This window comes from Coffea arabica, chromosome 6e, assembly GCF_036785885.1.
Source record: "Coffea arabica cultivar ET-39 chromosome 6e, Coffea Arabica ET-39 HiFi, whole genome shotgun sequence".
Taxonomy (NCBI): domain Eukaryota; kingdom Viridiplantae; phylum Streptophyta; class Magnoliopsida; order Gentianales; family Rubiaceae; genus Coffea; species Coffea arabica.
This window is the reverse complement of record NC_092321.1, coordinates 34,438,906-34,466,125: the sequence shown is the minus strand read 5'-3', so window position 1 is coordinate 34,466,125 and position 27,220 is coordinate 34,438,906.

The window sequence follows — 27,220 nt, the reverse complement described above, 5'->3', positions numbered from 1 at the left end:
AAAGAAAGGTTGATCAGCCATTATACCTCAAGAAAAGATCTTGCAAGAATGATCATCCTCCTCTCCTTGAAATTTTTGGTTCCTTAAGCTTCCCAAGCTTCCAAACTAGTGATTAATCGGTTTAGTTTTTCTTGTTTGCACTCAATCAAGCAAAACCCAAGATGGATTGAAGCTCTCTTTCTCTTGTTTTTTCCCTCCAAAGCCACGACCAAGACCAGCAAGAAATGAAGAAAAATCATATAAGAAGAAAGATAAGAAGGTAGGAATTAAGTTGGTCAAGCAACCATGGAATGGTTGCCACTTGTCGCGATGAGATTAGCTTTTAAAATTTTCTTTTCTCTCTCTTATTTTGGTCCACAATTTCGGTTGGCTTTAGGAGATATTTAGGTATGATTTTGTTCAATTAATAACAAGGAGATTAAGGTAATAAAGTATGGGTCAAGTGGTGCACTCAGTCGGTAACGAACGGTACACTTCGGTTCAACCCGATTTTCCTTATTTCGCACGTACTAGGGTTTTCATTTATAATTCCCTATCTTATGGTTATTACTTCTAATCAAACACTTAATATCATCTAAAACTCACTCTTAATCACCAAATTTAGTGCATAAATCTCACCAAGTGAGCGCACAGTCAAAATACGCAAAAAGCCTTAATTTACCCGAACGAAGAACCTAAAGGGAAAACCCTTGATTCTATGTTGGATTGTAATTACTGAGGGTGTGCTTAAGTAGTAAAGCTATTAAAAAGGAATAAATGCTAAATAAAAGGAATTTTAAGAAAAATATGAGGGATTTTACAATTCCATTGGTTGCAATTATGGTTTCGATTAAAATATAAGAGATTTAGGAAAATCGGGTAGTCACAAGTAAACTAGGGTTTTTTTTTTCCTTTTGATTAGAATTTAGGGTTTCTAATCTTTAAAACAAAACAATATCATAAAACAAAAAATAAAATATAGAAACCGTAATATCCTAAAAGTCGGGGTATCACAATACCTAGATGGATTAACCTTGGAGAGACATGAAGATAGGTTTGAACTTAAAAGGTGCCATGTGTCACTTTCTTATTCAAAGTTGGACTTTGACCACTATTCCCTAACCTTTACCAAATATCAATTTGACCCAAAATCATCTTCATTTCTTAGCATTTTGGCAGGCCCTCTTGAGAAGAAAACCAAGGGAGAAAACTTCAATTTCCAACTTCAAATTTACCTCAATCTCAAGTTCTAACCGATTAAATTTCAACCCTTCCATAGAAGTGCTAGTTAAGGAGGAACAAAGGTATTGGTGGAGTAGTTTTGGAAGGAGACACTCTAAGCTACCACATTTTGTGAGGTTTCAAGGTACTTTGCTTAGCAATTCTCTCTTTGTTTGTAATAATGGTAAATTAGTGGTTTTTGGTGACTAAGGATGCTATTTTGTGGAAGGTTTCATGGTTTAGAGTAGAGTTGTAGTAAATTTCTGATTTTATTGGTAATTTTCTGTTTTATATGATGTCTATGGTTGGCCATGGAATGATAGTTTTATGTGGTGTAAAATAGAGTTTTTATGTGTTAGTTGTGGTTGTTTGCGGAAAATTTCTGTTTGTATGGTTAAATTTCAGTTTAGGGTTTCAATTTGGGGCTTTTTTAGGGTTTGTTGTGGAACCCTTGGTTGGCTATGATTGAAAGGTGTTATAGCCCTAATTAGGTGGGTCTAATAGCCTATGATTTGTGTGTGTAATTGTGGCCATATTGGATGAATGTTGGTGGTTGTTTGTAGGATGGAAAATCTGAAATTCTAGGGGAAATGCTATCCAATTTTTAAGTCTATGCGATTTCTTGGTTTTGGCTTGCTTTGAGTGGAAATGAGTGACTTTGGGGGTTGTCTAAACCTTTGGCACCAAGTGTTTCTTAATTTCGTTCCAAGTTCTATTTTGGCCTTGCATTAGTAGTTAATTGATTGGGTTTATGACTCGTGTCCGAGTCTCAATGGGTGTTTTCCTTGATGGTTATAGGACGTGTCGGTGATTCAAGGCATACGTCGGGCGGAAATTTGTGACCTTGTTTTGCTTGAATCGGTGAGTGTACTACTCATGTGATTGTTATTTCATGGCTTTATTGTACTTGAAATCTGTGATAGGACTGTTTGTGATTACTGCTTATGCTAAATGAGACGAGGGTGTACTTGATCACTCTCGTACTCTACGGCTTATTTGACCGTTCACTGTATCACTTAGAATTTTCTTACTTACACTTGAACTGATGTCGTTTGGACGTATATCCAACGACCTTTACTGATAACTGTGAGCTCAATCTTATTGGTAGTCATTTGAATCGAACCAGCAAGGGTTTGGTTGAGAAAAATTGACAAGCCATGGGGACTGTTTTGGGAATCTTTGGGTATGAGACTCTTGATTCCGGTATATTCGAGTATTACCAATTCTATTCTGTTTGGTGTTCGGGCCCGATAAGGGGTATGTGACGCCCCCACCTCTACCAAGGGCAAACCCAAGGGTATCCGCGGGACGCCTGCCCAGTTCTCGCCAGGACTCGGTACAAATTCTATTCGAACTTAAGAATAACCAATCGATACTACAAGTCGAAGATATGAAGGAAGGTCAATTCCTTAATAATCGTTCAAGTAAGACATCATAAGCTACCAAAAATATCTTACATTCCTAAAATATACAGCTTCCAAATGTTGTCTAAACAAATACGTTCAAAATTCTAATCAAAAGGGCCATCAAATCGACCTCTCCATAATCCCTTCCATTTCGGCTCCTGTTAAGGAAAACAAAACTAATGGGATGAGCTGAAGCTCAGTGAGGCCAAGAAAATCATGCAAGTAGGTAATTCAAGTAGCAATAAAGCTGGTACGAGAGATAAAGCTGTAACATTCAAGCTATTCCCGAATATTCACAAAACACATTCAAGAAGGATACGGGAGCTCTTAGGAGCTCATTTCCACTTGCTTTGCCAAAGTTCAATCCAAAAGTCCGTAGAACTTTACTTATTCCATTTATGATTCTGAGTCGAATGAGAGGTACCTCCCAGCCGAATCGGTGTGGTACATACTATCGCTCAGTGGTCGATTATACATTTATGGTTCTGAGTAGAATGAGAGGTACCTCCCACCTGAATCGGTGTGGTACATACTATCGTTCAGTGGTCGATGAGACATCGCTCCAATCGACTTATGCTTTTCTTATAGTTCTGAGTCGAATGAGAAGTACCTCCTACCCAAATCAGTGTGGTACATACTATCGTCCAGTAGTCGATGAGAAATCGCTCCAATCGACTTAGAAAAGTTTATGGTTCTGAGACGACATGAGAGGTACCTCCCACTCGAATCGGTGTGGTACATGCTATCGTTCAGAGAACCGATCATTTATTTAGGGTTTTGAGCCGACATGAGAGGTACCTCTCACCCGAATCGATGAGGTAGATGCTATCTTTCAGAGACCCGATTATACGATTATAATTGTAAGGATGACATTCAGTCCAATCGACAACTACCGTTACAGGACGATGAGCGCTCTCCAATCGGCAGTCATACAATTCAATTGTGAATCGAGGAGATTCATTCCAACGACATATATAGCCATAGCATATAATGCAATTTAATTCAGGCAATTCAATTACAATTCATTTTATTGAGAACGCATTTGATAAAGTACACACTCGATTCAGCAGTTTCAACCCATCCTGTGAGAACCCATAATTGCCCTAATATTTTCCTAGGGTTTTTTTTTCCTTAAATTTCATGTTTTCTTCATTTTCTGGCCTAGGAATATTTTATTGGTGGATTTTATGAGTAAGAATAGTTTTTGATGATTTTTCTAGCATTGGGTAGTTTTTGAAAAATTACGGATAGATTATGGATGTGGGCCCCACTAGTGCGGAAAGTTCGGAAAAATTCGGCCAATAAGGTTAAGTTTCGGATACTGTGAAAAATTTATCGGGTGTTAAGAGATAAGTAGAGTGTGTGATATGATTGATGTGAGAGAGAAAAGAAAGGATAGGAATGCATTTATTGGAGTGCCACATGTCACCATGATATTGGTTAGGACTTAAGAGTTACTATTCTTTTTTTTGACTATTTTGACTAAGTGGTTAATATCTTCAAAAAAAATCACTAAAATTCACCATTTTTCACCTCTTGTTGGCCGGCCCTCTCAAGCTCAAAGAAGGAAGAAACTTAATCAATTTTCAAGCTTCCATTTGGTTCAATCTTCCAAAAACAAATACCTAAACTAGATTTCACTCCATAAAATTCCTCCCTTGGGTGCTAGTAAGTAGTTTAGTGAAGTTTGTTTGAAGACTTAAGGTGTCCAACATCTTCCTCTCTCTTGATTACTTGGTAAGTGGTATATGAACACCCTCCTATATTTAATGATGTTGAATTTATGCCTAATGGTGGCTTAAGTGAGGGATTATGTGTTTTATTTCTTGATTTGAAGTGAATTGGTTGAGTTTTTTATTTTTTGAGGAATTTTCTGGTTTCATATGTTCTTGATGGTGTGGTTGTTTTTGATGGTTGGTAATAAGGGGCTTTGACTCTAGTAGGTGTGAATTGTTGATAAATGCAATCAATTTTGGATTTGGATTGAATTGAGATATGTTAGGGTTTCAAAACCCCTAATTCTGTCCGATTTTAGATCATAGGGTTAGAGGCCGAATTGGACTTTTCTCAAAACATGAAAGTTGTAGGTATTAATGAATTTGAAGTGCCTACAAAATTTCAGGGAATTTGGAGTAGTATAGAGTGAGTTATGCCGTTTTTACTGTTGCTGTTCTGGGTGATCAGAATGTGCGAACTGCGATAGTAATTGTCTGTTTTGACTGGAATTGGTTTGGATTTTGTTGTTAGTGTCTTCTGATGAAATGTATCTTGATGTCTTAGCTTTCATATGCCTTTGGAATCAATGCATTTGGACCTGTATAGACTGAATTGGACTGATTACAGTTTTGTGTGATTTGGGAACCTGCAATTACGGTTCTGGGTTGGTTTTCTGCATTTTTGACCTAGTTGTACTAGGATTTGGACTGAGTGGCCTTCTACATTGTTGTAGCCCTGTCTCTTAGCTTCGCGATGGTGGGTCTTACACCCTCATCCGATGAGCGTAGCGCATTTTGTGCCATTACCGCATTTGGAAGCCAAAACCTGTTTTTATTGTTGGGACAAATGAGTTCCATTTCTTGATTTTCTGGTTTGCTTATATACTTATATATGCATATGAAACCCTATTGGGGTTGTGTTGGGCTTGGCTTTATGACTCGTTATCGAGTCTTATGGTATTTGTTTACATGTTCTAGGACGTGACGTTAGTGCACGACGTACTAGGGACGACGGTGCATGAAACCTCACTTGCTTAATTGGTGAGTATACTACTCACTTGGATTTATAATGTGGCTTTGCTATATGTGATTGTGATGCCTTGAAGGCTTGTTTGGCTATTCGAAATGATTAGGGTGAGGGTGTACTTGACCGCCCTCATTCCTTTTATTCTTGTGACCGATTGTTTACCGTTTCACTGTATTACTGTACTGCTATATGAATTCTTGGATTTCATTCATGGAAATTGTTTGGGTGTTGGTTGGACGAGTATCCAACGGCCCTACTGTACTGAGCTCGACCCCGTTGGCATTCAATTGAATCGAGCCAGCGAGGGCTTGGTCGTGAACATTGACTAGCCACGGGGACTGAAATGGGAATCTTGTGGTAATGAGACCCTTGGTTCCGGTGTACTCGAGTATCACCTAAAGTTACTGCTTGGAGTGCGGGCCCGGTTGGGGTATGATGGGTGGAAGGAATGGAAGTGAAGTGAAGTCTACGGTTTGGTACTTTTAACATTGACGGAGGGTCAATGAGATTGGATCAAGAATGTAAGCGTGGAAATGGGCTCTTGAGAGCCGTCCGTATCCTTTTACTGAATTGTTTTGCTTCTTATTTGAATATTTGCAATGAACGATTATGCTTAAGTGATCTTGGTTGATTGTGTGATAGTTGCTCACTGAGCTTTAGCTCACACCATTCCATTTGTTTTCCTTACAGGAAAATAATCACTTTTGGAAGCTCATACTTGTTGGTTGTCAAATTGAGCCATGTATATGTCTATTTTGATAGCTCTTTGCATGAAACCCTAATGTATGTTGGGTTCATCTTTTGGATTGGCAAACCGAACCTTGTATGCCTATGATGAATAGTTTTTGACATGCCGATGTGGTTGTAAATGTTGAATGGCTATGTATTAAGGTTTGGTGGGATCTCGGATTCCACTATTCCAGGCATGAGTCATCGTTTTCATGTTCTTATGATTTTGTTATTTTGGTTCTTGTGGCTTGTTCGAGCGCGCTTTTATTTTCCCGAAACATTCTAGATCGCGTGTAACTGCCCGTAGTCCTGGCGAGAGCTGGGCAGGCAGTCCGCTAACCCCTTTGGTTCGCCTTAGGGGAAGGTGGGGCTGTCACACATCCATTTCATATTGAGCAATTCACATAATTTCAAAATTTTCATGCACTTGACACTCACCAAGTAAACAAAGAAGTAATGCCCTCTTGAGGGTTTAAGCGTCCACCGTAGGATCCCCTTGAAGGTCATCTTGTGTGCCTGAGCATTTCATAACGAACTACTACTTAGAAACTCCATTTATCGAAGAAGATTGTACTAGAGTACAATCTAAGAAAATTTCACAAATACGAGCCTTAATTACTCGTAAATCGAGACTCAAAAGTGGGGTTTTAAAAGTACAAGAGAAATCTGATTTGCATCTTCAAAGTCAAGTGCGGAACGGTCGAGTGATATGGAAGGAAAATGGAGAGTTCGAAACCCTCAATTTCCCTTAAATTCGGAAATTTCAGATTTATCAAGCGGTCTTTGAAAAATATCTCACTCTCGGTAAGTGCAAAATTGGAAAATTTGGTACCGTTGGAAATTACTTCCAAAGTACTAAAAGTTCCTAGAAGACACTTTTCCATGATTCCAAATGGATGACATTCGAAATGCGGCTCAAAGTGGCTGTTTTGGACCATTAAGACAGTTTTGGGTTGATTTTCGGCAAAGTTGGGAAATTCGGTAAAATTCACACAATGTGAACTAGCCTCTAAAATTTGGAACTCAATTAGAGTTACAATCAAAGTTTAAAACACAATAGGCGGAACAGGAATCAGAGTTTTGAGTATCGAGAGACATCAGTCCAAAGTTGGTCACATTTTGCAAACTGTTCAGTCATTTTCTAGATTTAAAGACTATCTTTGAAATATCATTTGGCCATCGATTTGGCATTAGAAATATACCAAAATTGGTACACTAAATCCTCCATGTGTGAACAACATTTCTACCAAGTTTCATTTAAAAATTCCCACGGGAAGGCAGCCATTAAAACAACCAAAGTTCAAGAAATATTTCAAGGCTAATCTGCCTTCTCACTTTTCTTTTGCTTGCAAACGTTTTGTGCAATGAAATCCGTTCTAAATCACTCCATTTTCGAAACCAAGAGTCCATAAACATCCACTAAGCAATGTAAAGGTAATGGACATCACAATTTTTGAAACATAACTCCCCAAATCAGATTTGACCATTCGGCCAAGAGAAAAGGAAAAGTTTTCCAGATTTGAAAAGCAGACTTTGGGACATCTGTTGGACATCAAGAAGGACTTGGAATGGCACCGAATTTGGTAGTATTACCCTACCATACAAGGGCTATTCCTCTGTCAAATTTCATGAAAAAATTCGTACGGAAGGTCAGTTAACAAAGCCACTAAAATTCCAAGAATTTACAAGGCAAATCTGCCTCGTACGTAAATTTTCCTTTTCTAAACATTTGGCCAATGAAATCTTCTCAAACACGGTCCATTTGTGTAGACAATGTCTAAGAAACATCCAATATGTGTTTGGTAGGTGATTAACACCAAGAATTTCGAAACAACAAGTCCCAAATTAAGATTAGCTAAAAATCAGTCTAGAATTAGGGTTTTCCTTCACGAAGATAGTTCTGACATTCGGCCACATCTCACTCAATTCAACTCGGAATTGAGCGTGGTCAGTGGCTTTGAAAACTACATTCATAAGGTTACAATTTCTTAGAGGAATCATTTTAAAATTCTGTCCACAACTAGCTCATATTTGAGCATCAAATCGCAGTTCAAAACAGGGCTTCCAGTACAGACGCGAAACAGAACAGGCAATTTTACAAGGTTGGTACGGATCCTCAGGTGGAATCAGGGCATGCATTTTATACCATTGGAAAACTGGGAATGTCTAGTTTCTAGTGCCACAAACGGTACTCAATTTTGACATCAGAGTAAAACGTTATGGCCAAAACAAAATCACTGCCAGAGCAATACGGGACAAAATTCCAGTTTTGGTAGAATTTCGAAATCTCAACATTTGCCCAACCAAATCAAATAATTTTTTTATGAAACCTTCTACACAACCTATATTAAACATTTACATCAAAATCCAATCATTTGAACCACAAAAAAATGCACTAAGGGTCACGGCAATGGCAGAACTGGGAAAATTTATCTCTTCACTTCCTTTGAACTTTCTTCAACAATACCACTCATTTCCACTAGATTAAACACTAATCTAACATAAACAACATTAAATCTCATCAAATCAGTCCATCAAGCCATAGTGGGATTTCATAGAGCCCACACACAAAATTTCCAACAATATAAAGCTACCCATATGAATTTATAAGCTCGCAAGTGCAAGACAACTTCCATAAACTAAGAGTTTAGAGGTTGATCGTTCATTACCTCTTTGGATGAGCAAGACAGAAAATTTCGGTCCCTTGGAGCTAAAGAAAAACCGTGAGATGAAGCTCTTTTCCTAGGTTGAGGTGATCTCCAAGTGGTTAGCAAAGTGTATGTAAATTTTGAGGTGATTTGGTGAAGATTTAGTGATGAAATGAAGAAGAACTTGATGAAGAAATTTGGTTCTTTTCTCCCTTGGATGGCCGGCCAGCTTAGAGCAAGAGAGAGAGAGTGTTTTATGAAAAATGAAGCTTCTTTAAGAAGCTAAAATGTGTGGCTAAGAATACCTCAAAAGTCAACTCTCTCCCCGTGCGCACACGCGAGCGTTTCGTGCTCGATTCCTTTCGAGTTTATTTCACTTGTGCACTAAGCCTCTAATGCACTTCCATTCATACTATTATTATTCACTCTTAATGGTCTAAAAATAAGGGTCTAAAGTTCCTCAATTAATCGCGTGTGTGAAAACACGTATTTCCGATTTGTGCGCGATAAAGTGAAATTTACAAGAAATTCTTATAACGATAGTATCACTAACTAATAATTGAACACTTAAACATAAAAATACCTTTTTCAAGACTAATGTACAAGTCTCCAATTTTTCCAAGCTTATTGTATCCTCGAATCGATTATTATCTCCAAACACGCATCCACTATTCACTCTAAAGGAGCTTTCAAAAATTTAAATTTTGTAACAAGTCATTTTAAAAATATAAGCAAGTCATAGTTCCATGCAATTGGGTCTAAAAAGGTTGGAATAAAATATTCGGAGCAAACGGCCAATTAAATATTTAAATAAGCCAGTAATAGGAGTTTAAAATAAGTAAATTTGCGGGTCCTCACATGAGTCCAGTATTACTTCCTCAAATCTCCAATAAATTTGTATCATCGCATCTTTCAGAAAACTAACGACGCGCGAGCGGTATTCACTTAATTAGAACTCATTCACCTTTGATTCCTCAATTAACTTTTCTTAATCTACTATTGATCATTCTTAATTTCCCCAAGATAATTACACTCTCGAATAGAATATCGCCTCGAAACACATGTACTTATTATTTCTCACTTAAATGAACCTCTGAAAATTAAATTTACTAACAGGACGTTTTAAAAACATAAGGAAGACATTGTTCCATATGAATGGATTTAAAATGGTTGAAATAAATTATTTGGAGAAAACGGGTGGATAAATAATTAATTAATCCATTAAAATAAGTAAAAATTCGGGTCCTCACATCCTTCCCTCCTTAAAAAGAATTTCGTGCTCGAAATTCATACTCTGATTTATGAATAACCCCAAATACTTTCTCCTCCCGTGACCAATTTTCATCACTTTTAATTCTCCCTTTCAAAATTCACACTTATAGAACTTAACTATTCTCAGGTGCCATTCATGATCTTATTACAGGTCTAGAGGCGTGGAGCAATAGATTACATATACATATAAATCGTAAAATCAATTAGAAGCAAGGTAGATTTTCATATGCCAAAAAGATCATAATGGTTACACTATATAATAATAAGTTCCTCAAACCATTTCAAAAGAAAAGGGGAAACAACAAGATTAAAATGTGCTAAGTTGCAATATACAACAAAGGGATGGCATCCCCTATACAAAAGATTATAACCTCTAAAAGTGCCAATCCATGCTAGGGTAAAACTACGATCCCTATTTGTCGAGTGGAGTCAGATTCACCCCTACTCGTAGAGTTTCCATTACTTGGATTCCTCTTACAATCATCAGCATTAATCACTCCTTCTGGCACTCGAATGGTTTGTAGTGGATTTAGCAGGTTGTTGAGAATTTCCTTCTCCCTTAGAAGTTCTAGGGCAATTCGAAAACTTATGCTCGGTACTACCGCACCTCAGACATTTTCCTTGCTTTTTCCAGCACTCGACTTCGGTGTGGTTAATCTTGCCACAGTATCCACAAGTTACGTGAGGAGTCACGACTTGACTAGTTTGATATTTCCCCTTTTGTTGATTTTGCCTACTCTGATTTCCTTCTGGCGGGGCTTCGCTTGATGGAGTTTCTCCGAGTTTTTCAGGCATCTTCACTCTTCCAGCCCCTTTTCCCATATTAAGGGGTTGGGTAGATCTCTCGGACTGTTTAGGGGTATCGCTTGGGTTACCCCTCTTTCTAGCATGAAAAGCCTTAGATTGAGATTTAACATTTTCTACCCTCTGTGCCTTATCCAAGGCATCCGTAAAAGTGGTAATCTAGGCTGCTGCTAGGGATTCTTGGATTTCTACATTTAACCCCTGAATAAACCTACTTATCCTTTTCCGTTCGGTGACTACAAGCTCAGGGGAAAATTTGGAAAGTTTGGTGAACCGCTCCTCATATTCGGCCACACTTAATAATCCTTGTTTCAACTTGGTAAAATCATCCTCCCTCTTTTCTTGTATAATTGGCGGGAGGAACTTGACATTAAATTCCCTCCCAAAGTTTACCCAAGTCCAACGGGTTTGTTCTCTTTGCCACTTTGCACTAACAACATTCCACCACGAGCGTGCCGCCCCCTCAAATTGGAAAACGGCAAAATTCACTTGCCTTTCCTCGGTATAATCTAAAGTAGTAAAAATATCAACCATCATTTCAAACCAATTTTTCGCTACCTCGGGATCAAGCCCTCCATGGAACTTACGGGGAGCAAACTTCAAGAATCGCTCGAGAGCTCTATCCTCACCCCTCTCTTGGTCGGCTGGTTCAGGTCCCTGGCACTCAGCTAAGCGCTCGAGAATATCGGTCATGCGGTTAATGGCCGTAGCCACTTGGTCACCCTCTTCGTTTCTAGAGTTTTGGTTTGGTCCAGTCGCGGACCCCTCACCTCTCTCGGGAGTGCGTGTTATTCTTGGTTTTGATGATCACAAAGGACTTTGAAATGTTTATTTAACTCTCTTCAAATATAAGTGTTTTTTGCCTTATCAAAGAATCAGGTACGAATATGTCAAGAAATGAAAATCAATCAAAAGAAGAAGCAAAAACAGGACACTCATGTCGGACGTCCTGAAGGATCGGACGCATGCTCCGGACGCACATCAATCTCATCGGACGTCCTAAAAATTCCACGAAGATTTGATAACTCTCTGGACGACGTTCGGACACAGAAGCTCGGACGATAAAATCCCATCGGACGTCCGAACAACAACTTGACTGATTTACGGACGATGGGATCGGACGATGACTAAGCCGTCGGACGTCCGACAGCTCCAACGGCTAGCTGACTCTTCATCTGCCTTCTATCCGTTGGAAGTATTAATGAAGCCCATTTTTGGATCCCTTTAAATACAAACGACTCTGATTCAGAAGAGGACTTTTGCACACTTTGTTTACAAGATCTCAAGAGATATTTTAGCTAGAAAATAGTCTCCAAAGCTAGATTTGTTCTCCAAGTGGTGTGAATTTCTTGTGAGCTTTTCTCTTGTGGTTGAAAGTTTCATTAGTGTTGCTTTGTTGAGGGTTATCTGAGTGATTGTAAAACTTCTTAGCTTGACTAAGTGAGGCTTAGGGCAAGGAGGAAGTGCTCCCTCCATTGTACATCTAGTTGATCATCTTTCATCAAAGAGAAGTTGCTCAACCTAGTGATTGGTCTTCAAGTTTGAGGAAAGCTTGGTAGACAATCGGTTTGATATTCTATCTTATTCTTTTTGTTTAATAAAACTCTCATTGCTTATCTATACTTTTTTTTCGAATCAATATTGCTCTCTTCTTCTAATCTACTTGATTGATCATTATTAGAAAAGAAGGTAAATTTTATTAAGCAAAAATTACATAAATTTGATTAAGATTTTAATCAACCTAATTCACCCCCCCTCTTAGGTTGTCTTTGGGCCTTACAATTGGTATCAGAGCTTGGTCTCCTAGAGATTAAGCTCTAACGGCTTGGAGTAAAGATGACAACCAGTCATGCTATGTTTGTTGAGGGGCAATCTGTTACTAGGCCTCCCATGTTCAGTGGCTCCAATTATGTTAGCTGGAAAGAAAGGATGATTATCTTTTTGCAATCTATTGATATTGAGCTATGGTTTATTGTGAGTGAAGGACCGCATGAAGCTAACTTTCTTGATGCAGATACAGGGTTGCTTCGGTCAAAAAGAAGAGCTGAAATGAATGCTCAAGATAGGACTAATCTCACATTGAATGCCAAAGCCATGAATGTTCTTTATAGTGCCTTAGATTCAAATGAATCAATTAGAGTAAAAGGCTGTAAATCGGCCAAAGAAATGTGGGATAAGCTAAGAGAAATCCATGAGGGTGGTGACAACGTGAGAGAACAGAAAAAGGCTATCTTGGTCACAAAGTATGAATCATTTAAAACTGAAGCTCTTGAGGATATTGACAAAATGTATTGCAGGTTCAATGACTTGATCAAAGATCTCGAGGTGTTGGGCAAAGAGTACACCTTGGGAGAGAAGAACAGGAAAATTCTCAATGCATTGGGCAAAGAATGGGAAAATAAAGTGACTGCAATAGAGGAGGCTAAGGATTTAAATTCAGTGCCTATTGAATCTCTCATTAACTCACTAACCTCTTATGAGTTGAAGTTGAAATCTAAAGTGCAGGAGGAAGAGGATGCTAGAGCAAAGAGAAACATTGCTCTAAAGACTACTCAAGGTGAAGATGATCCAGCTCACTTGGATGATGAAGACTCGGATGGTGATGATAATGATCTTGCTCTCATCACAAGGGGCTTCAAGAGAATCCTGAATAAAAGGAAGTTTAGAAGGGGAGGACCTAGCAATCAATTTCAAAATTATTCATCAAATGCAAGGAACAAAGGAAAACAAGAATTCAACAAGAAGCTAGTGGACAAATGCTATGAATGTGGACAGCCTGGACACTATGCAAACGAATGCCCCATGAAGAAAATGAAAGATGGGAAAGCTGATCGAAAGCCAAGATTCAACAACTTCCAGATTACTTGGAATGAATGCAACTCTGAAGGGGAAGTTGAAGAAGAGGAAGAATCAGCTCAAATGGCCTTCATGGCTATTGGAGATAATGAGGTAACTTCCATACACTCTCAATCTGAAAGTGATGATGAAGAAGATGATGATCTTGAATCCTTTGTTGAAAAACTGCATAATGCCTTGAAGGAATCTTATGATAAAAACAAGCAGCAAAAAATGAAAATTACTTTTCTCATTCATGAAAATACAAGTCTTCTTCAACAAAATAAGCAACTAAAGACTGACAATGATTGTCTTGTAAGAGCCGGATTTAATGTTCAAAATGAGCTTGATAGAAAGACAAATATTTGTAGAATGCTGAAGGAAAGACATGGTGATTTGAAAAAAAGAATGGACAACTTGGATGACACTTTGAAAGCAAGAAAATAAGATTTTCTCAAAAAGAACATGTCATCTACCTTTCTTACTGCTCATCAAAGAACATTAGCACGCAACAAAAATGCACATGGTTTCACTACATATAGAAGAAATGGATTGAGATATGTCAAACCAGTACATGTTAAGGACTCTTCCATTATGTGTGATTTTTGTTGTCAAAAAGGGCATTTGAAAGGAGATTGCTATGTGAAAAGAAATCTGAACAGATGGATGAAATGCATGTGGTTAGTGAGATACAATGCTAACTATTGTGGACCCAAAAATTAAAAAGGGTACCAAACATTTTCTCTTTTCAGGAAAAAGGCTCAAACAAGTCCAAATGATTTATTGATAGCGGCTGCTCAAGGCATATGACCGGTGATCCCACTTTGTTCATAAAGCTAAAATCAAAATCAAGTGGAAAGGTGACATTCGGTGATGATGTGAAAGCTAAGACAATTGGAATAGGTGATGTTGGTAAGGATGGTGAAACTCTTGTTCATAATGTGCTCTTAGTTGATAATTTAGGTTATAACTTGCTTAGTGTTAGTCAATTGTGTGATAAAGACCTGAATGTGTTGTTTAAAAAGCATGAATGCATTGTGCTTAATTCCAAATATAATGTTGTGTTCAAAGGTAAGAGGTTTAACGACATATATATTGTGGTTCTTGATAAAATTGATTCTTCTAGCTTCAAATGTCTTAAAGCTTCAAATGAAGATCCTTGGTTGTGGCATAGGAGACTTTGTCATTTTAACATGGATTTACTAAAGGAAATTTCGAAAAAGGAGCTGGTTAGAGGCTTGCCAAAAATCTGTTTTGAAAAGGATAAAATTTGTGATGCTTGTCAATTTGGAAAGCAAACAAAAGTTTCTTTTAAACCAAAGAAGTGTGTTTCAACTTCTAAACCTTTAGAACTCTTGCATCTTGACTTATTTGGTCCTACTCAAATCACTAGCTTGGGAGGTAAGAAATACTGCTTTGTGATTGTGGATGATTATTCTAGATATACTTGGGTGATATTTCTTGCTCATAAGGATGATGCCTTCAAGAATTTCACTTTATTGTTTGCTAAAGTGCAAAATCTGCTTGGCTTGAAAATTGTTAGGATTAGAAGTGATAATGGAACGGAATTCAAGTATTGTGGTTTTCCAGATTTCTGTGATCATAATGGCATAACACATGAGTTTTCAATTGCTAGAACTCCACAACAAAATGGTGTTGTAGAAAGGAAAAATAGGACACTACAAGAGGCTGCTAGAACTATGTTGAGTGAATGTAGTTTGCCAAAATACCTTTGGGCTGAAGCGGTAAACACTGCATGTTATGTGATGAACAGAATCTTTTTGAGACCCATCTTGAATAAGACTTCTTATGAACTGATTTTTGATAAAAAACCTACGGTTGGATATTTCAAAGTCTTTGGTTGTAAATGTTTTATTTTAAATTTAAAGGAACATCTTGGTAAGTTTGAGAAAAAATCTGATGAAGGAATATTTTTGGGTTATTGTGAGAACAAAAGAGGATATAGAGTCTTTAATAGAAGGACTCTTGTGATAGAAGAAGCCATTCACATAACATTTGATGAAAATAATGATGATAATTCCAAAAGGTCGTGTGAGGATGATGATGTAGGTGTTCGTGAAGGAATGGAAAAGCTGAAAATTGGTGATAAAGGAATTTCTAAACCAGCAGCAATGGAAATGATGGATGAAGCTCATAATGATCAAGAAAAGGGTGATGAAGATGAGAATGATGATTCAGTCAAAGACCTTCCCAATGCTTGGAAATTCAGCCAAAATCATCCAAGAGAGCTTATAATTGGTGATCCATCCGAAAAGGTAAAGACTCGTTCTTCATCTAGAATATTGATGGACAATTTTGCTTTAGTTTCTCTTTTTGAACCCAAAAATATCAATGATGCTTTAAAGGATGATAACTGGATTTTGGCTATGCAAGAGGAACTTAACCAATTTGAGAGAAATAAGGTTTGGACACTTGTTGATAGACCTCAAAATCAACCTATCATTGGCACAAAGTGGATATTTAGAAATAAATTGGATGATAAAGGTGTTGTTATAAGGAATAAAGCCAGATTAGTTGCTAAAGGATATGCACAAGAAGAAGGAATTGATTTTGATGAAACATTTGCTCCCGTAGCAAGATTAGAATCTATTAGAATGCTTCTTGCCTTTGCTTGTTTCAAAGGTTTCAAATTGTTTCAAATGGATGTTAAAAGTGCCTTTTTAAATGGTTTTATTGATCAAGAAGTATATGTGGATCAACCTCCCGGTTTTGAAAATACAAAATTTCCAAGTCATGTGTTTAAACTATCTAAAGCATTATATGGTTTAAAACAGGCTCCAAGAGCTTGGTATGAAAGATTAAGTGGTTTCTTGATTGAAAATGGTTTCAAAAGAGGTTTTGTGGACACCACACTGTTTACTAAGCAAGTGTTAAATGACCTTCTTATTGTGCAAATATATGTTGATGATATTATTTTTGGTGCTACTAATGAGTATCTATGCAAGGATTTTTCCACCACTATGCAAAGTGAATTTGAAATGAGTATGATGGGAGAATTAAATTTCTTCCTTGGACTTCAAAAACATCAAGCCCTTGAGGGAATTTTTATAAATCAAGCAAAATATACCAAGGAATTGCTGAAAAAGTTTGGCATGGAAGACTCAAAGCAAGTTGGAACTCCAATGTGCACTTCTACAAAACTTGACAAAGATGAAGAAGGTAATCATGTGGATGAAAAGCACTATAGAGGTATGATCGGAAGCTTACTCTATTTAACCGCAAGTAGACCTGATATTATGTTTGCTGTTTGCTTGTGTGCTAGATTTCAATCTTGTCCAAAAGAATCACATTTAGATGCTGTTAAAAGAATTTTTAGGTATTTGAAAGGTACATTAGAGTATGGTCTTTGGTATGCTAGATCTTGTGAATTTGCTTTATATGGATATTCGGATGCGGATTTTGGTGGTTGTCGTGTGGACAGAAAAAGTACTAGTGGAACTTGTCACTTTCTTGGTAATTGCTTAGTTTCTTGGTTTAGCAAAAAGCAAAATGCAATATCTTTGTCTACAACCGAAGCGGAATATATTGCCGCTAGTGCATGTTGTGCTCAATTTTATGGATGAAGCATACCTTGAATGATTTTGGATTGTTATATGACTGCATGCCTATATTCTGTGATAATACTAGTGCTATTAATTTGACCAAAAATCCAATTCAACATTCTAGGACAAAGCATATAGATATAAAGCATCACTTTATTCGAGATCTTGTTCAAAAAGGTGAAATTTGTGTAAATTATGTTTGTTCTAAAGATCAATTTGCTGATATTTTTACCAAAGCTCTGCCATTAGATCAGTTGATTCATCTAAGATCAAAATTGGGAATAATCGAAAAATCATCTTAAAATTTCTCAAAGTATTCGGACGTCCGAAAGAAGATGAACGGACGTCCGATAATGTTCTTCAGCTATTTTTTTCCAGAAAACACCTGTTCGGACGAAGATGTCGGACGCACTACTTCGTTCGGCCGTCCGACAGTGCAACGGCTCACTTTTTAAAATAACTTTCTCCCTCATTTGCTTCAAACTCTTTTTCTTCTATTTCCTCTCGGACGACAACTCTCTCATTTCTCACTCTCAAATTCGTACCATTCTGAAGCTCTCATTCCCAAATTGACTCAAACAAAACTTTTCCTGATTCATTGCGATTCATTTCTCCTGATCATTTCACCGAATCGCTTAACAATTCGTAAATTCCCAAATTTCCCTCAAAACCCTACTTTCTCATAACCGCTTTGTCAAATCTTGTTCAAGGCCTTTTTGTCATAAAATTTCTGTGCGATTCACTTCACTACTACTGTGTGCATCATTTGCATCCTTCATTCCACACATTTCACACAATGGTGAATCTAAGAGGAGGAAAGGTTACTGCCAGACGCAAGCATCCACTCAGGGATGAGGAGGAGGATCTTCCTAAGGTCAAACGTTCATCCAAACGTTTCAAGAGAGGAGCCGTAAAAGGTCAAATGTCACGGCCTACTCCACAACCCACCTCTCAGCCTGAATCTGGACAGGGAACATCTTCTCAACCGCCTCCAAAATCAGCCACACTCCCTACATTCTTTGATGATGCTGCAAAAGACAAACACTCCTGGATATCCCAGAAAGGTGTCATCCCTCAACGAACTGTAAACTCTTCTGAATTTCGCCACATAGGTTTAGAATCCATTCTGAGTCTATTTGCTTTCCAGAAATGGTCACATCTCGTTTCTATGCCCAATGTTTATTACCCTGAAATGCTGTATCAATTCTTTGCTAATCTTAGGAAAGGCACTGATCAGACTGAGATTATGTCCAGGGTTAATGGGGTAGATTTAGTCTTTGATTCTGAAATTGTGAATGATATTTTAAAAACTACTATTGAACCTGGATGCAAGGATAAAATTGCAAATTTCTTTTCCTATGAAGAGCACCCTACTGCTGATAATCATTTTGATGGGGCTAAAATGTTAACTTATTTTAAAAGAAGTTTTTCCTCCCCTGCTGATGCTAAACTGAATGATCTTGCTCCTGTGAATCTAATTGCCTTTTCAATCATTTCAAACCTGCTTGTACCCACTGATGGCCATAGAACTGATGAAAACAAAATGGAGTTGTATCTCTTTTACTGTTTTCAAGAAAAAATTCGTATTGATTTTGGTTTTGTCATGTGCAAGTTTTTACTTCGCTATGCCACTGATTCTCGCAGAAAATTATCTTATGGAAAGTTTCTTCAAAATATTTTTGAGTTTTACAAAGTTCCAATTCTAGGTGTTTGTCCCAAAAAGCATCTTCTTATGCCTTTACCAAATGATATTTTGAAAGGAAAAATCTTGTTTTTAAAGATAATCTGTGGGCTTATAAGGGGGCATCATCTAGTGAACAGAAGTCTAAGATTGCACATGATCCTTCATCTGTTTCACTCACTCCCATTCATCCTAAGAAGTCTGCCACTAAAGCAGCTTCCTCCTCCAATGATGAAGTGATTGAGCTCCTTCGTGAACTCAAACAGCATGTTCTTCTTCTAGAACATGGTCTAATGCTCACCATGTCCTTTGAGCAACAAACAGCCTTCCTAGACAAAAAGAACCTTCTTTTTCCCCCACCTGTGGTTGAGGAAGTTTCCCATGACAAAGAACCACACCCCACTGATCCAAGCTCATCAATTCCAGACCCTGGTTCATCAACTCATGTGACTCCTCATGGCCCTTCCACATCAGATAAAGGCAAGGCACCAGTTGAAGAGGCTGCTGCAGATGATGAAGAAACTGAAGAGGAGGACCTCTCCCAATATCAGCTCTCTCGAAGAACACCTGGATCCTCATAGTTCACTATTTAGGACATTTGCATTTTGTTTATTTCATGTGTTTGTGGTGTTCAACAATGGATATGTAGTTGAATTCAACATCTGGTTATGATTATGTTTATGTTTCTTTTGGTACTGTTTGATAAATGTTTAAGTATTTTGAATGATGATTGTGTGGATGTAATGAATTTTGTGGATGATTGTGTGGATGTTTAAGTATTTTTGAATGATGTTTGTGGATGAGATGGATGTGATCGATTGCCCTTTTGTGATGACAAAAAGGGGGAGAGGACTGGATTGATTGATGATTGATGATTGATTGATTGATGATTTGATCAAATTTGGATTGGCTGATGGATTGAATTGGTAAAATGTTGGATGTTGGCTGCTTAATTGACATATTTTGGATAATTGTTTAATTCGGTTGGGCAGCCAAGTGAGGGGGAGTTTTTCAAAAATTTTTATGATTCACTAAGTAAGGGGGAGTTCTTGTCTATTGAGAAAGGGGGAGTTTTTATTGCAATCATCAAATCTCATTTCAAACCTTTGTTTTGTCATCATCAAAAAGTGGGAGAATGTTATTCTTGGTTTTGATGATCACAAAGGACTTTGAAATGTTTATTTAACTCTCTTCAAATATAAGTGTTTTTTGCCTATCAAAGAATCAGGTACGAATATGTCAAGAAATGAAAATCAATCAAAAGAAGAAGCAAAAACAGGACACTCATGTCGGACGTCCTAAGGAATTGGTCGGACGTCCGAAAGGATGAAGATCATTAAGAAGAAGATTCTGTCGGACGCTCGTGAGGAAGCATCGGACGTCCGGATGGATCGGACGTACTCCTCGGACGCACATCGAACGTGTCGGACGTCCTAAAAATTCCACAAAGTGTTGATGACTCTCTGCCAAGACTCTGTCGGACGCTCGTAAGGAAGCATCGGACGTCCTGAAGGATCGGACGCATGCTTCGGACGCACATCAATCTCATCGGACGTCCTAAAAATTCCACGAAGATTTGATAACTCTCTGGACGACGTTCGGACACAGAAGCTCGGACGATAAAATCCCATTGGACGTTCGAACAACAACTTGACTGATTTACGGACGATGGGATCGGACGATGACTAAGCCGTCGGACGTCCGACAGCTCCAACGGCTAGCTGACTCTTCATCTGCCTTCTATCCGTTGGAAGTATTAATGAAGCCCATTTTTGGCTCCCTTTAGATACAAACGACTCTGATTCAGAAGAGGACTTTTGCACACTTTGTTTACAAGATCTCAAGAGATATTTTAGCTAGAAAATAGTCTCCAAAGCTAGATTTGTTCTCCAAGTGGTGTGAATTTCTTGTGAGCTTTTCTCTTGTGGTTGAAAGTTTCATTAGTGTAGCTTTGTTGAGGGTTATCTGAGTGATTGTAAAACTTCTTAGCTTGACTAAGTGAGGCTTAGGGCAAGGAGGAAGTGCTCCCTCCATTGTACATCTAGTTGATCATCTTTCATCAAAGAGAAGTTGCTCAACCTAGTGATTGGTCTTCAAGTTTGAGGAAAGCTTGGTAGACAATCGGTTTCATATTCTATCTTATTCTTTTTGTTTAATAAAACTCTCATTGCTTATCTATACTTGTTTTTCGAATCAATATTGCTCTCTTCTTCTAATCTACTTGATTGATCATTATTAGAAAAGAAGGTAAATTTTATTAAGAAAAAATTGCATAAATTTGATTAAGATTTTAATCAACCTAATTCACCCCCCTCTTAGGTTGTCTTTGGGCCTTACAGTGCGGGATTGCCGAAGCCCATGCCCACGCTCCCGTCCACGTCCTCGCCGATTTATTTAGCAAGTTTCTAAATACATAATAGAAGTAGAAAGTATAAGCATGTGAATCGAAAAACAGGTACACATCACAAGAACACTTTAAATCAAAGCATAGTTATTTGCATAAGCTAGAAGTCATGTCACATGTCAATGTGCATACAACGAGTTAATAGTATCAAATACAGGTCATAGGCAACTAAGTGCCACAAATATAGTACTTGCAGGCAAAATACAAAAGGCCTCACGGCGAGCACCACCCCTACTATACTAGGTAGGATCAAAAGAAAAACCATAAGCCTAGTTAGGGACAAAACTAGAAGAATCCATGATACCAAGTCACATCATTCAAATTATTATAAACTCCAAATTGCATCCAAAAGCCTGAGCTAGTTCCTCAATTCTCAGCCTCCAAGCTAGATTCATGGTGAAAGTTCTTGTACAAGCTAGGGTAATAAGTCAAACCAAACGAAATACAAAGATGTCTCATTTTCAAGTTCAAAGTGGAGCCCAAAATTGTTCAAATGGTTCAACTTTTCTTTCGAAATGTTCAACAAGCAAAGGAGTGGGGAAAGCAAGGTTGCTAACCCTTAAACTCACTAGATGGCTATTTAGATTTTCTAATCTTGACCCACCTCCAACCTAACTTGAAGAGTAAAGTCTTATAGTGTTTTGTGAGCAAAATGGTGCTACAACCTCAAGCACCAAAATCACGTTGCACTTAATACACAATCAAATCTCACGGTCCGGCATCCTAAACTTTTAGGCCTAAGATACTCTACAAAGATCTAAAGCCTAAGCTCTGATACCAACTGTGACGCCCCCACTTCTCCCAAAGGCGAACCCAAGGGTATCCGCGGGACGCCTGCCCAGCTCTCACCAAGACTCGGTACAAATTCAATTCAAACTTAAGAATAACCAATCGATACTACAAGCCGAAGATATGAAAGAAGGTCAATTCCTTAATAATCATTCAAGTCTTACATCATAAGCTACCAAAAATATCTTACATTCCCAAAATATACAGCTTCCAAAAGTTGTCTAAACAAATACATTCAAAATTCTAATCAAAAGGGCCATCAAATCGACCTCTCCATAATCCCTCCATTTCGGCTCCTGTTAAGGAAAACAAAACTAATGGGATGAGCTGACGCTCAGTGAGGCCAAGAAAAATCATGCAAGCAGGTAATTCAAGTAGCAATAAAGCTGGTACGAGAGATAAAGCTGTAACATTCAAGCAATTCCCGAATGTTCACAAAACACATTCAAGAAGGATACTGGAGCTCTTAGGAGCTCATTTCCACTTGCTTTGCCAAAGTTCAATACAAAAGTCCGTAGAACTTTACTTATTCCATTTATGATTCTAAGTCGAATGTGAGGTACCTCCCACCCGAATCGGTGTGGTATATATTATCGTTCAGTGGTTGATTATATGTTTATGGTTCTGAGTCAAATGAGAGGTACCTCCCACCCGAATCGGTGTGGTACATACTATTGCTCAGTGGTCGATGAGACATCGCTCCAATCGACTTATGCTTTGCTTATAGTTCTGAGTCGAATGAGAGGTACCTCCCACCCAAATCGGTGTGGTACATACTATCGCCCAGTAGTCACTGAGACATCGCTCCAATCGATTTAGAAAGGTTTATGGTTCTGAGACGACATGAGATGTACCTCCCACCCGAATCGGTGTGGTACATGCTATCGCTCAGAGACCCGATTATACGATTATAATTGTAAGGGTTGATGACATTCAGTCCAATAAAAAAATACCGTTATAGGCCGATGAGCGCACTCCAATCTGCAGTCCTACAGTTCAATTATGAATCGAGGAGATTCACTCCAACGACATATATAGCCATAGCATATAATATAATTCATTTCAGGCAATTCATTTTATTTAGAACGCATTCGATAAAGTACACACTCGACTCAGCAGTTATAACCCATCCATTTCATATTGAGCAATTCACATAATTTCCAAATATTCATGCACTTGACACTCACCAAGTAAACAAAGAAGAAATGCCCTCTTGAGGGTTTAAGCGTCCACCGTAGGATCCTCTTGAAGGTCCTCTTGTTGTCGCGCCCCACTTTTTGATGTGATGTGTTGTGATGTGTTGTGTGGGTAGTGGTGTGAGATGTGAGTGTGTAGTGTGTGTGTGAACGTGTGCAAAATGAAAAGTAAAAGGCCATGGGACTTAAGAATGCGACGATTTGGCCAAGTGAAGTTCAAAAAGGGTTTTTTTAATGAAAATGGAGTCGCCACTTGGTATCGAGTTAGGGTGTACCAAGTCACCCAAAAATGATTTTTTGTTTTTGACTGAAAAAAGTAAATAAACCCTTTTAGAGAACTTTTGGGTCTACGTAACCAAAAGAGGGATCGGGGGTCACATTTGACGAAGGGGAAGGCAAGGATAAAAATCCAAGGCACCCCTTCGACCTAGCCAAGGCTAGTTGCGTGACTTAAACCAATTTTTCCTAATTTTTCTACCCAAGATATGTATCGCGTATTGGATATGTCTATATGAATGCAAAAACCTAGACCTAGGGGGACATGGGGGAAATTTCTCTTCAAAGGTTGAGTGATGCCAATCACATTAATTGTGAAGCCCAACAATGATCCTTTTGGAGAGGTCACACCTAAACCTAAATGACGTGAAAAATGAGTGGATGAATGCATGCCATGAAAAATGTGCGTTTGTGTGAAAAAGTAATAAAAACAATAGTGTGAGGGGAAGTGTGCAAAGAAAATGTCCTTGAATGTATAAAATATACTCCAAGTGCTAGTGGGCAAAATGCATGTATGCAATTTAGAGAAAAGTGTGAAAGTGTCGGTGTGCAAATGAAGATGAAAGTACTCGTGTGCGAGTGAGGATAAAAGTGTTCGTGTGCAAGTGAAGATAAAAGTGTTCGTGTGCAAGTGAAAGTGATAAAAAGGTGCATGTGTGCAAATGAAAGTGATAAAAAGGTGCATGTGTGCAAATGAGACGAAAGTGAAAGTGTGATGATAGAGTGAATTGAGAATGCATGAGCCTAGGGAATTCATGCATATTGGGTACGGGGAGACCTAAATCGTGACTCAATTTGCCCTTTTATAGAGAGGATACAAGCGTGCTAAGGCTTTAGGAAAAGCCACACTCGTCTATATCCCATATTTAAGGGGACTTTCAAGCAAATGAACCCTATAACTAGTATGAGATGCAAAAAATCCTAAAATGAGGGGAAAAGAGGTTCGAGGAGCATGCCAGATGATAAAACTAAGGGAAGATGCATGATATGTAGTGAACAGGCAAATAATGCATTAATGAAAAACAAAGGAAAAATCCTATTGGGTCTAGCGTTGGGCTAGCCCTTTCTATGAATTCCTAATGAAATAATGAGCCACGACTAGCATTGGACTAGTGTGGTGACGTACATTCATCCATTCCATTCATTCATGGTTATGAAAGCAAGTAGACATGCCAAAACACTCGTAAACACGTAACACGTAACACTTAGCATGCTCGACTAGATGCAAGAGCCTAATAAAGCAATTAAACATGTAGCAACAAAAGCAAGCCACCAAGGGGAAGGGGAAGTGGACCAGATGCTCTCCGAGCCCTATCTATTACAAGCCAAGAGGTGTACACATACCCCATAAAAGCATAAAGGGGAAGGGGAAATGGACCAGATGCTCTCCGAGCCCTATCTATTACAAGCCAAGAGGTGTACACATACCCCATAAAACTTAAATAAAAGTAAAAAGTAAGTAAATGCATGCAAGGAGGTAAGGAAAGCGAAGTAGACAGGCATATTCACATAACACATAAGGTCACATAGGAGAGACAAAAAGGGATAAAAGAAGTGGTACCTCCCTTGAGTTGGAGCTCTAACGTAGTAGAGTTACTAATGTACCCTCCAAAATAATAAGAGGGTCAAGGTACCAATTTATTTGGGAAAAATTAAAGGAAATAAGCAATCACAAGCTCACTTGGTCATAAAGCCCCTAAAATCATGAATTAAGTGCAATTGAAACGAAGCATGGTAGTCAATTGAAACAAACAAGCAATGAATTGCAAAAATTAAAACTACTAAGGATTAAATTGATGAAATCATTCAATTGACTGGGCCATAGTGAAGAAGAAGGGAACTTGGGGGATCAAATTGCAGTTTATAGCAATTATTTCATGCATGCACGAAGGCTGAAGCAGTTTTTCTTCATTTTTCTTTTTGCTGGTTTCGGCCAAAGCTTCCTATGGGCTTAAGCATACAACAATCCTTAGGCAGCCAATATCAATCCTCAAACCCAAAAGAAACAACGAGATCAGCAACTAAAATCCATCAGTAATCATCTCATCAACAATTAATGAACATCCTAACATCAAACAAACATTGAAAACCCAAGCAAAGAGAAAAATGAGGACAAACGGAAATGCATTTTGCATCTGATGAAACCAGTGGGGATTTTACCAGGAGCACAAGAAAGTTTTCAATCACATCACTCAAACCATCAAACATCAAACCCTTTCTAATCCTTGTGAGCAATATTAAGCCACTAAAAACCAGTTTGCAAAACATGAAAAGCAAACGAAAATTAAGACAAACAGAGAAAGAAAAGAAAAAGCTCTAAACTCCGGATTCATTCACAAGTTTCTGGGTTCCTTTATCAAACATTTAAATCATGCCAACCAACCTCTAAGCTAAAGAAAGCTTGCAATTTACTCCATTTAACACCAAAACCTAACATTAGAATTGCACCAACACAAAAACAGCAACCGGGGAAACATCAAGACAGCAAATCATGATGAAAAATCAAGGAACTAAACCAGCCGCAAAAACGCCACAGGATTCATGCCTTTTGGATTTGGATTCTCATGGAAACAGTGTTAAAGAAAGAAAGGGAGAAGCAAGGGTTACCTCAGAATGTTTGTGGCATCGAACCCATGTGAAATCTCCAAGAAATGGCGTGCTGACTCTTGAAATGAAGCAAAAGGAACTTTGCCGCAAAAATTCTGCGATGATGAACTTTGGGTCCTGATTTGGGAGGGCTATGGATGTTGCTTTAGGGAGATTCCTAAATGAAGTTCTGGTTTTACTTGCCAAGATGGTGCAGAAATCAAGAGTTCTTCCATAAAGCTAAGAGCTTTTCAGAAATTGGTCACGAAATCAAGCTGGTTCGTCAGCCGAGTGATGAATTTTTCTCTTTTTTGCTAGCAGCCATCCTTTCTTGCTTTCTTCAGCCGTGGAAAACTCTCAAGCTCTCATTTTTCCTCAAGCTTCAGAAACTTATTCACAAGCTTTCTCTTTTCCAGAATCCCAGCCCGTAGCCCTCTCTCTCACTCCATCTCTTTCTTACCCAAAGACCTGGCCGTCACCTCTGTTTCTTTTCGTTTTCCGGCTCTCTATCCTCTCTCGTTTCTTTTCCCCTTTGCTGTTTTTCTATCCCCGTTGGTTCTCTCCTTTGCGGCTGCCTCCTTTCTTGCTATTTATACCAGGAACCCCCCTCCTAAAACCCTTAGCACTCTTCTATATTTACAGCCCAAGGGGCTGCCCGAAGTCCTCCCTTGCAAGCTGCAAAAACGCAGCTTGCAAGTCGCGTTTCTCTTTTTTTTTTTTTTTTTTTTTTAACTTTCAACTTAATAAATACAGAAATGATAAAATATAAATAATAATAATAATAACAAATTGCCAAAAACCAGGTAATAATAATAATAATAATAATGAAAATAATTTAAAAACTAAACAACTAAAAACAACAAAAATGGCCATTTTCCATCTTTTTTGTTCCATTTTTCATTTTTCATATTTTTCATTTTTTCCTCTTTTTTCAAAATAACTTAATAAAAATAACTAAAGTGCAAAAAGGTTGAATGTAAAGAAATAAACATATTTTTGTGAACAAATTTTTCTTTTTTCTTTCTTTTCCATTGTTTTTTCCAAGAAAACTAAAAACCTATTTTTTGAATGTTTTTGCTTTTTCTCTCT